The sequence below is a fragment of the Durio zibethinus genome, unplaced genomic scaffold (assembly GCF_047325235.1).
Source record: "Durio zibethinus cultivar Kanyao isolate XHJ-2024 unplaced genomic scaffold, ASM4732523v1 HiC_scaffold_30, whole genome shotgun sequence".
In the NCBI taxonomy this organism is placed as follows: domain Eukaryota; kingdom Viridiplantae; phylum Streptophyta; class Magnoliopsida; order Malvales; family Malvaceae; genus Durio; species Durio zibethinus.
In genome coordinates, this window is record NW_028322653.1 from 833350 (window position 1) to 852856 (window position 19507).

Here is a 19507-nt window from a genome sequence, read left to right on the forward strand (position 1 = left end):
TTAGGTGCAGGCGGGGTAAGAGGCTTATCTTCTCCTCAAGCAATTACCTCTATCTAAGCCGTCAATTCACATTGCCTACGTTCTTTCACTGCTCTCCTCAGGTTCTCCATCAGCTGGATCTAAACGAATCCCGTGAAAGCTTTGATAAGAAAGACGACGATCCCGTCCTGGCAAAGTAAGCAACCACTCCGAAAGAGGACCTTTCAAGCATACCCTTTCTACCCTGAGACGAAATGCCATCAAACCCATGAACAGGGGAAAGCTTATTGCAAGCTCTCGGAACTTACTTATGAGGAGGAGACCGCCCTTCTTTCTTCACTATCTGGCTATCGAGAAGAGAAAATGTAGCTAAGCATAAAGCTAATCAACTTCAATGCAGGGGAGTAAGTCAATAGGCAGAAAAGTGAACCCAAGGGAAGATCATGTCACTGAAGACCAAGCTAGCTCAGTTAGAACGAAATTAGGACTAGATGAACCAGAATCGGATGTGTGATATACATATTAACACTTTTAGTACACCAATCGGAAAGATAAGAAGGGATGCTTGCTGGATTTAACTCGGAGAAACGAGACCTGAAAGCTGCTCCATTTAATGGATTGCCAGGAGAACCATTGGCTGAATGAAGGCACAGGAGAGATAGATGCAGGATCGCAATGGCACTCCATTTTTTTCAATTTCTTTCGAAAGCTAACGAGCTACCTCCTAGCTGCATAAACCCTGAAGCTGAAGAGGGGACTCCCTGCCTAGAACTCCAATTCTAGAACCCGCGGAATCCATTGCTCCATGCTCCACCGGAGGGGGTCGCCAATATTTATTGCAGGAGTGGCGCAGCGATGGAATCTGATTAAGAATTTTTATGTGTTTCCCGCGAAACAGAACGTCGTCGAGGATGTTAGCTGGATATTTATTTTCCTCCCAACTGCGCTGGAGCCGAATTCTTGTGGTCAGCAGAGTATTACAGACTTTATTCTGCGGTTACGGATTCGATCCAGATAGCTTTCTTATGCATTAGTCCACCTGCAATGACTCTTTTTCAGGGTTATCGTCCGCTCGAGATGAAAAGAGGTTCTTTTTCCGATTCCGTCTCCAGCAAATCTTTTGTGCGGGGAGTGGGGAGCAGTGAAAAATGGATGAGGATTGCCTTGCCATACACACCAAAAAATAAAAAAGATAAGGTCATACCAAGGGAAATTCTTTCATAGGTGGTAGAAACGGGCCATCACAGGTGGTATTCGGTGGGTGGTAGGAATGAATAGTGTCACAAATAGGGTTGGCGATCATAGGTGCACTTCTCCCCTTTCCCAGGCGTCATTCCATCCATCCGCAAACTCTCATATTCGACCCTCGAACCCGTTTTGCCAGTTCTTCGAGTCGCGTTCGGTCACAGCCGTAAAACACACTCAGAATTTATAGAGGATTTGAACCCCTACTGCTGAATGAACTATTTGTGAGTCCAGTCAGCGGGAAAGCAACTCATCTTCCAGTCAGCGGGGAACCAACTCATCAAATATATGTATTAACGAATAGCCAAAGAGGGAAGGAAGAAGTCACTAGCCGGTCTAGAATCACCTACTTCCGGCCGGATAAAGCAGCCAGCCATCTCATTCATCTCTTTCTTCGCTCACCCACCTGTGGATAATCGATTACTTCCGTCAGCGGGTTCAGGTCTTTACTCGACTGCTAAGGATACGGTGGTGGGGGAGGTGGCGAGATCGGACAAGGGAGGAATTTCGTTTTGCAAGGTCCCCTCTTACCAGTCCAGTACTCATCTTTTCCGCGAGGTAGGGCGGGAGGGTCTGAAAGAGTTGAATCACCGGTCCAGGCAGGACAGGAATGGAAGTCGATCGGATGAGCTGCTAGTTCAGCTAGCCAAGAATCCCATTCCCACTGCAATTACAATCCCTTGCAGTGTGTGTTGGTACCACATCGGCATTGGGTTTGTGTGACGCTTTGGCTTTTAGTCAACAAATGCAGGAATAACTTCTCTGACGAGTCCGTCCTTCAACAATTCCATTGCCTGGCCGGCCAGCCCCAGCCTATGATAGTTTTGTTTAGCTGCTCTTCGGCTTTCGAGAACAGGGCGTACTAGTTCTTGAGAGCGAAGACTAAGAAACCTACTAAAGATAGGGTCCCGGGGACTCATTCTGACTGAAACAAGGCCAACTGCAACTCGATCGAAGGGAGAGGAGCTGGGCAGAAGGAAAAGAGGCTCCTAGCTAAAGGTAGCTTGGCTTCGATCAGGGAGTTCCCACTCTTATGCGTATATAAATCTAGTTGCTTTTTTGCGGAGACCTCGACGATGTGCGTGCACGAATTCAAGGTCTTCTATTCTAGCGGAAGGGTCCCTGCTCAGCCTAAGACTTTTTCTTAACCAATACCTGCGAGTCGAACCTGCGGTTGAGCTCGAGCAGTCGGAACACAGACCTCAGTCAGGTTGTCCGGGGAAGAGCCCTATAGCTAAAATTGTCCTCGTAACATGTCGGAAGTCGGAGGAGGAGAGGTAACATAAGCTGACTCTTCTAGCTTAGCTGAAAACTTGATTCTCAAAGAGTGAGAAGAGTCCCCTCCTCTTCTTTGTTGACTCGAATCTTATTCATTCATTTATATCGTGAATAGAATATAACTCATTTAGAAGTATGCTTCGAGGGTGCTTGTATCAAGAGATCAATCAAGACATAGACATACGTGCCCTTCAACCATCGGTATCGGGGTCACGGAGGAGAGAAGCAGTGCCCGTTATAACGCACTGCCAACGCGAGGTCGGGAATCAGCCGACTAATGCCACGGGAAAGAGGTCGGGTATTAAGAAAACGGAGGCTTCTTAATATGATATGAAAGTCTAATTATTATACTAGCTAAGAAGGTTGACAAGTCTACCTTTTCTAGTATCATTACACCTTTTGATGAGGATAGTGTCATGTCAGTCAAGTTAAAATGAAGATGACTGACCTCTTTCAAAGATACTTACCTTGGCTTCCCCTTCGACTGAGACGGACTTGAGCATTGACTTCTAGTCCCTGAACCTAAAACAAGTTATCAAAGAAGTGGATTTGCTCACAGGCGGAGGATGAAATAGAACCCGACCGAAGTTGCTAACAACCGGCCTACTGTGAGTACTCCCGATATTACATTACCTTCGCTGAATCTTTCCTTTGGATTGTCCCTGAGGAATGAGACTTTCTTATGCTTATTCGGAACTACGACTCTCATTGAATATTTTTTTCTTTTTTCTCACCGACCGAAACCACTTTGACTGAGATTGGAAGTGGCACCTGCCATGGACAGGGACTTCTTCACTCAACTATGAGTACGGATCCGCTTTGTCGCCTTCTGAGCTATACGAAAGAACTCTCGCTTTCTAAACCCATAGGCCTAAGCCGAAAAGGTGGACGAAAAAAGGAGCGAAGACCTTTGCTTTGAGATTTCATCAACAGTCCCGTGCCAAGCATAAGAGTCAACTACGTCGAACCTGACGCCTAACACTCGGGATTCCATCCTGTTTTTTGCTCACTCCCTGGAGTGAGATTCTCAGTTTGATCTCTTTTCTTATCAGTTCGACTGAGCTTCATCTCTCATTCTTTATCACTATTTTTGTTACTGGAACAGCAAATTCAGATCTTTGGGAAGTCTCTTCAGGACTCCCTTGCCCACCTGAAGGAAGAGAAGTGAGAAAATTACCTCGCTCACAACGTACAATTCCCTCTTTTCTGCCTAGAGTTCGCTACTTAGACTTCCGATATATCTCCTGCGACTATTTTATTTCAAGTGAAAAATGAGACTTTGCCCCTTCACTTCTGAACCCAACTACTCTTTCTCTTTCTCTCCTGCTGCCCCATTCCATACCAAAAGGAATGCGTGAGCCCGGACCAATGCAAAGCCGAGTCATTCGCCTACCATGTTGAAAGAAAATTGAGGACTTTTTTGAAGAGCGCTTGATAGCCACTTTATGGGGCTGCATGGAGAGGAGGAAAGGGACTGTGCCTCAGAAAGTTAATCAAGCACCCGCCATCCAGTACAACCAAGCCTCCATCAAGCTCGTCGATTACAACATCAAAAGGGACAGCGACTGCTTTCCTGGCAAGTCTGAAAAAGACCTCGAAGCCGAAAGATTTGAGAGCGTGATGCGCACAGACCAGGGCGAATATTTCACCCAAGCACTTTTTGAATCTGCAGTCCTACTTTTGCAGCAGGATTTGGATGAGTATTGGAGCGAGATAGTGTTGGAAGACCCCACTTTGATTTTACCGAAACAAAGAAAAGCGTGGGATCAATTGGATGAAATTGAACGGGAACAAATGCACCAAAAACGAAGAAGACAGAGTGAATTGGATTGGGTGAGTCTAAGTGTCCGCGCGAACACTCTTGGAAAAGACCCCCTATCCCTATTCAAGTTCGCCATTATTCCTTTAAAAAAAAGGGTGGGGAAGGGCGAAAAGACAGAAAGAGTAATAAGAGCGTTTAAGCATCCTTCCGGCAACTTCCGATTGTATCGGTACGAGGAAGGCGCGAAAGATCCTGACTATATGGTGTGGCCGTTAAGGGGGGTGTCTTGCTCTTCTGTCATACCGTGGGGTCTAGCTGAGGGCAGGATCCATAGCCGATGATCCATAAACCGCTCCGTGAGGTAAAGCAATGCCTTAGTCGAGTCTGATGGAGTCGCAGATTTTTAAAATCCTAGCAAATAATAGAATAGTATAGAGGGGCCGCCTAACAAGCTTGGATGATGAAGTAAAGATAGAAAGGCAGAAAAGGAGGCGTCGTGTTTACGCAGCAACCAATAATAGCGTTGCAGACGGGCCCGCCGCCTTAGGGTCAATAGATTCACCGTCTACAGGTCCTTTATCATTTGGAATCTGGCCTTCTCCTTGAATCTTTTTTGGGAATAGAAGAGATCCTATCGCTTTGCTCGAGTGTCTAAAGATCCTCTCGTAGTGGTACAAATGGGCTATTGGGTAGCGTTATTTAGCTAAGATCCACCACTGAGTACGGATTTTGAAAGGGTTTTCCCTGCTTTTTTCTTTTTGAAAGCTGGTCGCCTTTTGAGTTGTAGAAATTAGAGTACCAGTCGTAAGGCCTCCAAGGTGGAAGGAGGGAATAAAAGAAAGGATCTTTGGCATATCAGTCTAAGTAGCAATAGGAGAAGGAAAGCACATAGCTTTAGCGCGAAAAGGTAAGCTCTTTACTCTTTCTTGACTAAGGACTTCCGTTAAAGCTTTTCATCCTAAAAGGTGGACTTCTAATTCTAGAGATATGTTAATCGAGTTCCTGCATGTGAGCATGGGTGGTATAGGTAAAGGAAGAAAGAGCTTCCGATCCTGTTGCCGGCTAGTTTGATTAGGACAGCTTTCCTGCCTTCGTTTACTACCACCGCCTCTTTTCTTGCCTCGGACAAGGGGGGATATTTCTGAACTTCCCGATTAGATGTTCCTCGGTCTTGGTGTTTGCGTAACCAGTCCTCTATCAAGCACCGGTAGAAGCTGTGGGACAGAGCGCTAACTAGAAAGTGAAAGAAGGAAAACCAGTCAGGCAATGTAACAAGCCAAAAAGGAAGCTCGGATCGAACCACTTCGGCATCAGCTGAGTCAAACCGACTCTGTAAATGGCGTAGGTGAAAGAAAAGGAGATGGTAAGCTAGCCGTTGATCCATCCCCAGCCAAAGTGTTTTAAGTCGATCGCGTAATACGTAATAAGTAATAATAGGTGAGGTGTTAACGGATATGGAAAACTGTAGGTGGCAGCTTTTCCAGCGCACTGGATTAGAGGTAAGCCGGAGTAAGGGCTACAGGTACGGGAAAGGAATGCGCGTCTGAGGTTGCATGCCCGTCTGGCGGGCTATCTGTTCGAAACTTATTCAAAAGCCAATGAGACTATTACCAGTCAGAGCTCATCCCGGAGTAGTGAGAAAAGGGTGACTATCATACAGAAATTCAACTAGTGAATTTATATCCGGGAATGAAACTATTGAAGTTATCCGTCTTAGGCTTCAAGCTATCTCTCTTGTCTTTTCTTTATTGTTCTAGTTTCTGCTTCCATGTTCTTAGGAAGAAAGACTGACTTCGCTTCGATTTCAGTCTAGCTACGTGGAAGCCGGCTTAAAGACTTTCTCAATCAAAGGAGGGAGATATAACGAAATCTTCTTATTATGTCAATGCCAATTGAATCAGCAACCGCTGCTGTTGGTGTTGTAGCAGTTCCTCGTTTAGTGGTTCGAGTCAATGAATCCTGTCTCCCCGTCCTTTGTTCGTGGCTGAATGCCGGCACAGGATCCCGGCTTTATTGGCCTTTGATAGCTCATGATGGGGGAACCCAACAGGAACTACAAACGCAAAAAGACAAAAATAAAGGACGCATTCATCAAGCAGATCGTTCAAAACGAGTCGACCACAACACCGGAGGCATATTCAATTAGGAGGACTGGTCATGATCGATCCGCAAGCCGGACATTTTTTATCAAAAGAAATTCGCCCACCGAAGGCATCAGCCGGAAAAGGGTGATTGATCAAGAAGCAAAGAGGAATACTAGCCTAGTAAGAAGAGAATTTCGCTCAGGAACACTTTAGAATACCACAACTGACACATCATGAGACAGAAAACGGGCAAAAAGACACCAGCTCTTGCTTTGTAAAGGCACCTTCCTTCCTTTTTGATCTTCTGTCAATAGTCAATTTTTTGATTTCAAGGACTTTCTAATCGTAAGCGTAAGTATCGATAATAATAAGCCTATAAACTATAAACAAACTAGAGAAGACCGGGAATCCTAGACTAGTAAGCTTAGTAAGCCTTTCTTCTCTTTTCTTTTTCTAGTTAGCCTTTCAAACCGCTTTTCCTTCTGTGACATTTGCCCCGAAAACAGCCTATTCTATAGCAAGTTACATCAATCCTCCAGAAGTTATGCTCAACAGGAAAGTCAGAAGAAGTGCTACAGCACTATTGATCGGACATTCACAATTGCATAGCCTTAATGGCAGCAGTCTTATCAGTCTTAGAAGGAAAGATAGTTGGCTAGGGAAACCAATCTCTTTGGCCAGGCAACAGTCTACTATGGCGTATGAGATCAAAGGCCGGGAAGAAGCAAGGGTGTATACCGTTAAGGGCGAGGATCATTGCTTACTGCGACAATATTGGTGCGACGTATCTCTCTCATAAACTTTTTATGCACTCTCGCACCTTAAAATAGATTATCACTTTGGTATATAGAAGGTTGATATGGAAGTTCGGCATACTCCCCCCTTAACAATTTTCAACTATGTGGCTTTGCCATCCTACCTCCCTTACTCTATTCCTTCCTATTTCATATCATACTTGGTAACTACTATCTATAAGTCCAGCGGCCTTGGTTCAACTCCTAGCTCGAAAGGCTGCATCTACTTTCTTGTCTTGATTGGCTTCCTTCGGCTTGATTGAGAAAAGCTTACCTTTCGAGTTTCGAGAACTAGATTGTCTCAAATAACTTATCTAACTAACTTCGTTAATCCAACTGGCTTGCTGTTGAAAGGCCTACTGCTCACTGACTTGATGAACGAGGAAAAGATAGACTCTAAAAAGAGGAAAAAAAGCCGGTCTCAACAAAGGGTGTGGTTACAGGTCCCGCTCCCAATCCAATCAACAAAACAACGGCTTGCATCTGAGTCAAGCAAGATAGATAGATGATATAACTCTGAAACCGAGGCGAGGCGACCGCTTGACAGCTTTCCTTCAAGAAAGCACTCCTAACGAATATTACTTATACAAGTAGGCAAACAGCTTACAGGACAACAGCTTCACATGCATCAAAAGTACACGAGAGAAAGTCACTTATATTAGTCGAGATTAGATCAGAATAGAGACAAAAAGAGCCCCGGATGAGGAGATTCTATTAGAGGCTACTCCCTGAACCTGTTCACTGTCTTTAGGAATAGGCAAACTTTTTCTGTATCCAGCTGGCAACAAGAAGATCATAGGAATTTAGTAAGCTCGACTGTAAAGGAGAGGGGACAAATTACAGCGAGACCAAACTGAGGCGAGAAAGCAATTGGAAAGGCGACCGATGGATCGCTTAGAAACTAAACTCGCTGAAAGTATTACGCTCGCTTGCGCTTGCATTCCTTGCTAGTGAAAACAACAAGAAAGAATAAGAGGAGAGTCAAGAAAGCGAGACTGATAAGGAGAGGAAAAGACCTTACTTGCTTGCTGGCAAAAGAATCCCTATCTCATAGAAGAGGTCATACTAAAAGGCCAATGCGGAAATCAAAAATAGATCCTGCTTCAATAAAGGAACCGCTAACACTATCCATCCCTTTTAGCCAGAGAGACTCCTCACATGCAATATAGTGAAAACTACAAGCTACATCGGAGGAAGTCACGATAAGAAAAATTATAAGAAATGCTAATAAAAGAAAAGCGCCCTAACAAACTAAGGGCAACTTGCTGGCACCTTTACCAAAAGTTTCAAGTGTGTAACAAGTTCCTAACTGATTCGCTTGGCTGTCCTGCGTGACTAGCTTGAGGTTAGCTTGAAAGCTTACCTTAGAGAAACTAGACTCACTTTTAAAGGACTACAGCTTCAAGGACAACCGGAAACGAAACTCCGAACTCGCTTAACTGATATCGTGAAAGTGGTCAGTTGCGATAGAACTAGTGTCACGTACAATTAACCACTTCAATATAGATGTGAATTCTACTACGGTAGAGGATCTACAATCATTAGCTCTGGTTCACAGGCAAGTAGTTGAGCTCTCTCCTCCTTGGGATCTGGGTCTCCGTACCTGATACGAGTCGAGGGGGCTGGCAGTGCCCTGTCCAAGGTCTTAGCTCCGGCTGTGTCCCGATACGAGTAAAGGCGTATAAGCCGTCTCAGCTCCCCGTTCCTAGTCAATGTGTTCCGACAATAGCAATAAGAACTACTAGAACCACCCCGTCTTAACTGCCTTTGATACGAGTAACACAAGTCTTCGGGGGCCCCGCTCGAAACACTACAAGGACGTCTCCTTCTGGCGAGAAAGAAATTCCTTGCAGCAAAGGCCGCTCTATGGTCTCTCTTCATCACCTACGGACCAACCAACGGCATAAGGAGAGGTTTACTTGCGGCATGCCAATCTATTCGACTGGTCGGATCAGCTCTAATAGCCGTCTTAGTATGAGTATGAGAGGCCTCCACTCATTGACCAATGCTTTCATTAATGAATCCTGGTGGTAGGGCGGGTTGTCTCCTCTCTTCCGTACCGCTCTTATTCTTCTATTTCTATGTCACTTAGAAAAAAGAAACGGCTTTTTAGAACCCTTTATCCTGTGCTAAAAGCATGTCTCCCGAACACGGAATAGTACATTTTTCAAAATACGATTCCAGATATTGAGTTCGGAATGGATCTTAGGTCAGATACAAAGCATCATTCGGTGTCCTTTATTTCTCTCACACTCGTCTATTTTTCTGGTTTGGAATCACCAAGATCGGTCAGAATGAAGGTTCTTCATGTTGAAAGATACCACCTCCCTTCGAAAATAATAGACAATGTTAAATGGGGGGGAGATTGGTAATGAGAAACGAAAAAGGAGGTCTAATCCTCCAGTATTTGATCTGTAAAAGAGGAACTTTTTTTTTTTTTTTTCCATGAAGCTCTTCTCGGACAAAAGCTGAGATGATAAGAATCTGCTTCAAAATGAAGCACGAACTCTAAACTGTCGGGTTTTGCTTTTTTGTTATCTGTGATGGCGGTTGATGCCCTAGGTTTGGCCGAGGATGGCGATTACTTATCGCCCGCTCCCATTCCGCCGCTTGTTGGAAGGGCGCTTTCCCGGAGCTTATTCCAGGCGCGAATGCAGCAGATGGGGATCCTAAGACCAGGGCCTGGATCTGCTTAGCCAGCATTTGTGAACCTAGGTCTGGAAGTATAATAGGATCTGTAATGAAAAAAGCTTGCCTCGACCATCTGAGGATGCCAATTTTTTTTTGTTGGCAGCTCATTAGCTCCCGAGTCTCTCTCTAAGGGTGCTCCGGTTGACCTTAACTCTTCTGGTCAGCACAACTGGCTTCGGCCGATGGCAAGAAAGGATTCAGGATCTGATCTGGACTTGGATCGAACCTAGATTGAGATTTTTTTTGGGGAGGGCACTAGAGGCAGCGAATCAAAGGCGGGTTCCTCCGTTGAGGAGAGTGACGGATACCCCTTCCTTCCGAAGAATAGCGGGTAGGTCCCACTTCTTATTATGAAATTATGAAGAAGTCGCTTCATTCTTTCTTTCTTTTCATTCATTGATGTATCGCTTCCCACCTTAGGACAGATCTTAGGAGTAGACCAAGGGTCAAAGGAAAGATTTTGCTTATGTTATGGTATGAGAGATCTAAGTCTTTAAAAATGTTGAAACAAGTCAGCCCTTACGTACTACTGCTTATTGTAGTTCGACCAATCCTTTGGGATTTCAACTATCAATCGCTGGTTCCATAACAAAAAAGGGCAAGTCTTCTTATATATGAGACCTTGCTTGAGTTATTTAATGATCGTCACGCTTTTTTTATTAAAGCCACAGAAATAAGGCTTTGGATACTGAGTAAACCTCATCTTCCTATAAATTTTTTCTTTTCTTTCCTAGCCCCACAGCTAACCATCAATACAAAAGACCTTTTGCAGTGACGGAAAAGCTTAGAAAAAGACTGAGCACGACCACGGAAAGCATGGTAGTAAAGGCAACTGTCTTCGTATCCGCTTTTAGGCATAAACTAAAAGATCGAAGATCTCGGGCTTGGTGAACCTTTCCATAATCTTATCATCCAACTGGTAAGGAAGGGTGTTCACACGGCAACCCGAGGTTTGTCTCGCTCAGGAGATCTACGAAGAGTAGACCTGTAGCCGCGGGTCCACAGCCTCGCCCAGATTCAACGACAACTGACTGTAGCCTACATAAAGTGGTTTCCACACCGAAACCGACTGAAACTCGACATGCTTAAGCGAGCCTACCCGTTGAAGAGGGGCCCTCTCAATCATATCGCAATTCGACATAACTTTTATAGATTCCACCAAGGCGATACGTGTCTGGTCCTTCTATAAGTTGGATCCATTAGGTTCTTCAATTTGTTCAGACTCCTAAAGCGAGAAAACCAGACCACTTATGAAAATAAAGGGGGGAAGTCAGAATGGAAACTGGGGGGTAGCAGTAAGGGCTCCGGGTGGACTTCTTTCGATCTAGACGTCATAGGCGAACCCTTTCCAAATGAGGAAGGTGAAGAGGTAGCCCAACCGAACGCCCAAAACGCCCCCGCTAATCCGGTCGCTTCCCCGGGAGGGGCTCAAGAGCAAGAGGCGCTATCGCAGGCGCCAGCCCCGGCGGAAGTGGCTCACCCCGCTCCCAGGGTGAACGAAGTTTGCAAACTAAAAATGGAACTTCACGCGTTAATAACAGAACGCGTTCGTGAAGAATCTGAAAGAGGAATCGGTCCTTTGACCGCTATGTTTCCCGAGCAAAAAGAACTTAACTCTAATGTGGCCCGCCATCTAATGGATTCCCTTGAGATTTCTTCGGAGAATGATCCAGAGGATATCCGGGAATGGGTCCAAAGGGTTAGAGAGGAAAAGAATCTCCTCAAAGACCTGATAGGGGAGTACCTTCCAAAAAAAAGAAGGTAGCATCTCCGAGTGTGGAAGACATCGCATCAACCTGGGAGCATTAGCGGAGCGGTGAAAAGGCAGAATGTATTCCGACGAAATACTATTGGAGGACGGAGTGGAGGATGGAGGTGAATCGGTTGGAACGAACGCGGGCTAGCCGGCCGGGAGGTTCGATTCCTCCCCGATTCCTATTTACTCGATCCATTGTTCCCTTGTTCGTGAAATCTTAAGGTTAAAAGGTGGTTTACAGCTAGGGGGTTCGCACGAGGGATCTTGCTAAAGGAAACGGGACAGATAATAGATCTTTGGCCATCTCATCTCCTCATCGGAGGTTGCTGCTTATGAGATATCCCATCGAGCAAGAGGAATGACCTTTACATGCGAGGTGAGGTTCGTGACCCATGGCTCACTTCACTCTTTCCTTGCTCCCAAACACGATGAAAGCTCCAACTATGCGATGAAACTCAGTACGGTATCGGGCGGATCGATTACCAACTCCATGCCGGAAAGAGCGTAGAAGGAAGACATGGGCTATTACTACTATCTATTACTACTATGGTGACACCTATGGTACCTAATGAACCGTACTCCCAGCACAGGCTGGTGAGAGCAGGATGGAATGCACCTCTCTCCTATGCGTTTTGCACCTGCCCCTATCGTAGATAATTAATTATCAGTATCTCACTTTCCTCCTTCTTTCGGTGAAAGGGAAGAAGATGAATTTCATCTTGTTTTTTCACCATTGGCCTTAGTCGTAGCAGGGTATATTCCATAGAGCCCTTTAGCAGTCCCGATACTCTTTCTTGTTCGAAGTTTAAAGGGCAGAGCAACCCTTCCCTAGTCTTATACTCAATCCCGTAGTCTGGCATTCGTTCCCATCTTTTCATTCTGCTAGAATTTGAGTCTTGTCAGTGAGTGTTCTATGTGGTGAATGTGTCTTCTGATCTATAACCATTTTCGTATGCTTTCTTCGTCTTCGTGTAAGTAATTCCTTCTTCCGTTAGTTTCTCTAAGAGCTGTCCTGAGGTGAAACCCCTTGGGTGAGCTGCTTTCCCGCCTCCAGTCTTTCTTCTTTGATTGGAGTAGCTCGCCTATCTCTGATTAAGTGAAGCGATTGAATGTGGATTCGGGTGTAGAAGCATTGTGATTTCCTTGATTTAAGGGCTTTCGCGTCTCATTGCGGAAGCAGAAGTGCAATCATTCCTCATGCACTTCTAGGGCTTGGGTTAGAGAGGGGGGAATCTATTAAATAAATCAAGTCGAAGTGCAGTTCCTATCTCTCAGCTCAGATTAGAGCACCAGCTGTTACGCCGCGCTTGAACTCCTAGCCGAGTAGTCTTAGTAGCAGTAGGATTACCGGATTCCGCTTTATGTCTTTCTTTCTTACTTTCCCTAAGCACTCATTGTATTTGTCGACGCGACTTTTATTGATGAATGAGTCTTATCCCCAGTAAAATAATACGCTCGGGCGCATCTACTTATGATCTCTTACTCCAAGTAGTACATTCCCTTCCAGGGGGGGATGGGGATAATGAATGCAAGCAGGTAAAGTCCCCTCTCGGTCGTCTCTTTATTCAATATCCTAGATGCGGGGGTTAGGAAGAATACGGGCTTTGTTTCGGGGTTTTCAGATGTGGAACTCTTTTCTCTTAGCCAAGATGTTTTCTCAGCTAAAAAGCCAAAGATGGCGGATCTAACAAGAAGGAAGTCGCTCTAACTCTTGCCTCGACGGTCAGAGGTGAAGCTTACTTCCTGCGAGAGATTCGATTTAAATTGAACGAAATAGAGTTTGTGTGCCGCGAGTTGGTTGTCGCTTCAGGTACTCTTTTCTTTCATCTTTCACCTCCCAAAATCGATTGCTTAAATCGATTGTATCTCGTCTTCACATTTTCGTATTTTTGATGTTTGAGATCGCCTCTGTCAAGAGTTGTGGTTCATCTTAAGTAGCTAATGGAATGGGAACCGCTCCTTACGCGCATTCGGGCTTAAGTTCCGAAGGTCTTTTTCCTAAGTAAGGAAAGAAAGCTTAAGGCCCGGAATGAATGAAGAAGGAAGTTGGTTACATCATTCTTTGTCAATGCGACTCCTTTTAGCGGGGTAGAAGGACTAATTTCATTAATTCTATTAAGGAGATTGCTTTCGAAGCCTATACCTAAAAAATCAAAGTGACGCCTCTGGTCAAGGATCAACGGGAACTGTGGCATGCCGACGATGGCGAAACCCTCGATATGTGAACACAATCTTCATTTTCGTCGTGAATGACCGAGCTGCTTTCTTACGAGACTTCCCTGCCCATGTCCACCCAAGGGACCTACCTTACCGTCTACGCAGATTCAGCAACTCCAACGGCTAGACGAAGACGGCGGGCATTGATGGCTGTGGCGGGACGGAACGACATTCGATAGGCGAGAGGTGTCCTAAACATTCCATAAAGGGTATGACATCAGTGATATCAACGCATTGTGTCTGACATCTCGACGGATGATCAGCGTAGCTGAAAAAACTACCGGTTCTAGGAAAAAAAGTAAAGTCGCTACTATCGTGAAGATCAATCAAAACCGGGCTATCGCCGACCGATCGACTGCTATCAAAGATGAGGGGGAAAACTCAGTAGGGATGATGACTGGGAGTAGGGTCTAAAAATAAAAAACGACTACGGGTCGAACCATAGAATGCCCCATACAGCTCTCAACACCGAGGGGAGGGAATTACTAGTGGTTCAGTCAAAGATCTCTTTCGTGTCAATCCGATCTCGTAAGCCAATGCGTGACATCCCCGTTTTGACCCAGATGTGTTCACCTTGCTACAGCCAAGGATCAAGGAAGTGCCCGAACCTCAAGTCGATGGCAAAAGAACTAATTCCCTCCTTCCTAAGATAGAGTTCCGACTGCACACAGCACCGCCCGAACTATTTAGTATTGGCAGTTGAATTCAAAACTGGATTTGTGGTCTTGAAAAGAGATTTCAATCCTCTTTAAGTGTTGAGTGGCGAGACTCAAAGAAGAGGTGCTTTTGTATTGAAGAAGGGAAGGATCGTAGTGCTGGTTTTGATCTTCACCACCTTTGGAAAAAGATCATTTAGTGGATTGAAGTTGAGAAAATCCTAAGGTGGACTAAGCCCAAGGGAGCCGAAGCCTTCATTCCATTCAGCCTAGTCCCTCTGTCTTCCAGCTCTGGGGGAGCGTCTTTGAGCTCGGCAACCTCTTTGGGGGCTTGGTCTGCTGTGGCCACTTTCCCAAATCAAAGTGTTAAGACGTCTTCTGGTTCCGACTCTTTTTATGATGAACGTGAGAGAGATGACATCAGCTATCGGCTATTGGCCTTTTCAAAAAGTCTAAGAGGTTCACAGGCAAAGGCAAGACAGCCAAAAGCCAGTTCTTCTCCCATCCCAGCTATTCTTGAGCCATTTGGAGTGATAATAAGGTAAGCCGCCCACCGAAGTCCTAATCCTTCACCAAAGAGTTCAATCGTATCCGCCTCTCAGTCAGTCATCGCCTACGATAATATTCAAACGAAAAAATGAAATCCAATTAGAAGATAGAAATATCGTAAGAGAAGAATAAGACTTTCGAAGTTTCATAAGAATATCGTAATAGTTTCATATCGTAGAAGTTTCATAATACGTTCGAAAGAATTTTATTGTATGAACAATTTATTAGATATGAATAGATAAGTTTAAGAAATGGATTTTCTCTTTCTCTTACCCTGGGAAAAAACCAACTCTTTTAGATAAAAGAAGGATTTTCTTTACATGAATCTGATTCTCTCAATTTATTAGATATGAATAGATTTGGAAACAATATGCTTACCACATGCAAGTCGAAAGAATGTTCGCTCTTGTATCGAAATCCTCTTCCTCCGTCTTATCAGAACAACTTATGGCTGAAGAGACAGGCAAGCATTCCCTTAGTCCTGCTTTGCCCAACAATGACACTGTGTGTGCTGCTACCTCTCGTGCTGGGACTTCTTCACCTACTGCACTTCCTGCCAAACCACGCTTTTCTACTTACTGCACGAGCTGTGACCATTGACAAGAACGAGTGCCCTATACTTCGTAGGAGAGCTGCTGCTTTGATATCCAACCGAGCCCCTTAGTCCAAATAGAAAGAGTTCTGGGCCGATTCACCTTTCACCTAAAACACCCTCCGCCCTGGATACTGATTCAAAGAAAAGACATTTTTTTCCCTCGTGGTCTCCCGGGGTTGCTCGGATTATTCGTTCACAATGTTGATGTTGACCCGGTGCTCATACCCAGAAAGAAAGTCAGACTTCGAAACGTTGACAAAAAGGCTTTTTTTTACCAGATCGATAAACTCCAATCGAATAACCGGATTTCTCATAAATAGTTTCGGCCCTATTTACTAAAAAAGAAATGAGTGACAGCGACGAGAGCGGACTTTCTTTTGAATCCAATCCCGGCATAGTCGCTAACTTCATAAGACACTTCTTAGACGGTTTAGAAAGCACCGTGCAGTCTCGAAAGACAAAATGGTGGAGGCAGTTGATCAACATCCGCCAATTACTCATTTTTAATTACAAGACAGGCTATACGCCGGAGTGAAAGGAAGGCAAAGATGGGGAGGCTAATAGGATGGCACAATCCGGGAAAGCAAACGAATGGAGACAAGGCAATAGGGACAGCGGTAACGGGAGTTCGACTGAAAGGCTGGCTTGCAGTACGAAGGTAGGAGTAGGAGACGCGGGAAAGGATGAAGTTGCCGTTTTTTAGTATGAGAATTTAATTGCATCTTTTAGCCGAGCGGAATTTAGAGTAGTAATTAAATACTCTCTTCGATCTTTTGTTCAATCTTTCGTATGTGGGATCTGTCCATGTATGGTATGTTCGTCGGAATGCCATGCCCCATTGAATTAGCAAGAATGCCGGCTCAATCAATCCCATGGATGTCTTTCTTCAAGCCAGCCTAGAGTTCATGAGTGGAGGGGTTCAGTCGAAGATGCCAAGAGGCGCTCACCCAGGTAGCTCAAGGCCCGTAGCCTTCCTGTAGTTCCAGAGTGAATAAGGAAGTTCCAAGCTATCGGTTTTAGGTTGGCGGATAGGGGCTGCAGGGGGGTTTGGGGAGAGCCGAGGGTGCACACTGCCTTGTTAACTTCCAACTCCTTCTTAAGCGCTTTCGGGAAAGGAAGGAGGCATTGGAGATAAATAGGCATGGTGGCCTAGGCAGTTTAATCGGAAGAGAGTTCATCACTTAATGCTTTGAAGTCGTCCGCTCTTAGAGTTAAGATCCGGTCTTTGCCATTCTTGATCCGCACGCTTTGGTGGACTCTTTTCACGCTAGTTCTGTGATCCGAGGGAACTAGTGAAGTTAGCCCTTACCTTTGGATTATTATCAGTAGGGGCCTCGTGCCATGCTTCGTCCCCTTTCGCAGCATTCTCCTTGAAGAAGGAAGACGGGCTTGAAAGATTGCTTTTATGTGGTTGTTGGTATGCTTAAAACTCACTCGTCGATCACCTAGCCGATCCCGAATAGCCCGATCTTTATTTCAACCGATCTGCCGGGCCTTTCCATATTGATTGCGCGCGGGTCTACGAGACATGGGACTTAGGGCAACTCTTACTCCGGCTTCAGGCGGCGGCCCGGACGTGATGGAAGCATCTGGTATGTAGAATGTACACGGTTGGGTAGTAAGAGGATGAGGCCTTCGGGTGTTCGCCTTTTGATTGAGTTTCCGAACGAAGTGGTTGCTTCTGCTTGTCGGGCAGCCTCACTTCATTCATGCATGGGCGTTCCACAAACGAAAGCGAACCAATGCCTTTCCTTTAGTGGCCGCGGTTCGCTGTTGGACATAAGAGTCTAATTCATTCTTGAATCTTTTCTATGATTCATTCAAACTATTACGGATCATGTAAACGGAGACCTTTCTAAGGTTCCCTAGATCTTATCCCACCAGGAAGGTGTTCAGATCAATGTCATCTAGGGTTCGATCAGTGGTAGCTGGGGTCATCTTACCTGGAGCAGATCGTAGGGTCTTATAGATACGAGACTGAAAGTTCCTTAGGGGGTGCCCCACTCGACTAAAAGGAAAAGGAGAGGAAGACGATTCTTTGATAGACTCTACCTTGCTCGAGCTGCTCCTCTTTCTTATTGATGGCTCCCGAGCGCTGTTCGTAGGAAAGCTCCGAGTTCCGTAAAATAAGAAAGAAGTGGTGCCCTTCCATCTCTAGCGGATCTGGCGCTCACGTGACCGACAGTGATAGATCTGTCACTTCCCAGAGGGAGTTCTGTTATGAGTGACGAGCGAATGCCCTATTGATCAAAGGTCATGAGCTCTGTTATGAGTGGGCTTTCTTTCGTTGATCAGGAACCTCGCCCGCCATAGCGGAAGTGCACCCATTCCTTCGTATCGCTCCCCCTGACTGCAACTTTTTCGCTTATTCATTAGGGCTCTGTGACAAGGGCGGGGCGGTCGCTTACGGGGCCTATCAGCCGGAAGCTCGAATCTTTAAATCGCTATCGGTCCTTCGTCATGCGTTCTCTCTCTTCCTTCCGTCATGTTACTGCTACTGTCATGTGCTATAAATTTATCCTCCCGTCTAGTGTTCCCTCTCTCATGTTATACAGAGTTGACCGCTCCCCTTTTCTTAATCCAATGAATAGGCGAGGGCTTCGCTCGCTTAGAAGCAGGAGCGGGCAGAAGCAGCTATCAGAAATTTCACTCATGATACCAGGCGCGAGGAGCCTGTTTAAGACCATAGATTGCTTTTCGAAACCTGCACACATGAGAAGAAAAATTAGTATCGACCGGGAGGTTGAGACATGAATACCTCTTTTCGGTTAAGTGACCCTGTAGAAAAGCGTTGTTGACATCCAATTGACGAAGAGTCCAGCCATGGTATAGAGTAATACTCAAAGACGAATAGTGATAGGCTTAACCACAGGGCTGAATCTATCAAAATAATCAATCCCAGGCCGCTGATGAATTGGCAACGAGTCGAGCCTTGTACCGCTCAACACTGCCATCAGGTTTCCGCTTAACCCGAAAGACCCACAACAATCTTTTGATGAGGAGATGATGGTACTAGTTCCCAGGTGCCATTACGAATTAATGCATCAAATTCAGCAGACATGGATGGTGGCACTAGGATCTGCATACGAGGCTTTTGGTGTGCCCTGTCCTTACTTTTGGTGTGCGGACGACGGGCTGCCTTCACTCAAAGGAAAGCACTTTCAAAGAAGCAAGGGATGAAGGGGAGGTAAGCCTGTCTTAAAATCGATTCACTAAGCTAGCTTAACTCTTGAACTACTTTTTATAGAGGAGCGGTACGAGCGGCTTACTACAAAAGAAAGGCTATTTGAGATCCTTTTTCCAGGCCCAAGTACTCTGACCCATGAGACCTATTAAGGAAGACCAATTAAAGAAGGGGCACTAATTCCAGATATCGATTAACTGCTTGCCAGCCTATCCCGGATTCACCTGTTGACCAGACAGGAATACCTATACTAATTGCGACAGGAGAGACCGATAGAGTTGAAGGAAAAATACAATGTCGACGGCATGCCCACATGGTGCTGCACCGTGCTTGTACACGAGAACAGAAGCATTGTGATTCTTCTTTCTATTATTGTATTGAAGAGAGCGCCCAGAATTCTCTGCGACTCTTCTGGGATCAATGCCGGGGCCCCGGCGAGGCTCCATTCCACTGGATGATGCTGTTTTTGATCTTCAAACCCATAAATCCTAGTAATTGTGTGCCTCAGTGAGATCATCTCCTCGGGAGCTGGCAAAATCGATTCATAAAACACAGGCAGGATAATGTATATGGAAAAAGGGCTGTCCTCCGCATATTTGGCACTCCAAAAATGAATAGCTGTTTTGTTTTTATCAGTCTGTGAAAAGATAGTTGACAAGCAATCCAATCCAGTAACAGATATATCTCTTCTCGCTCTTCGAACTCATACTCCTCCGG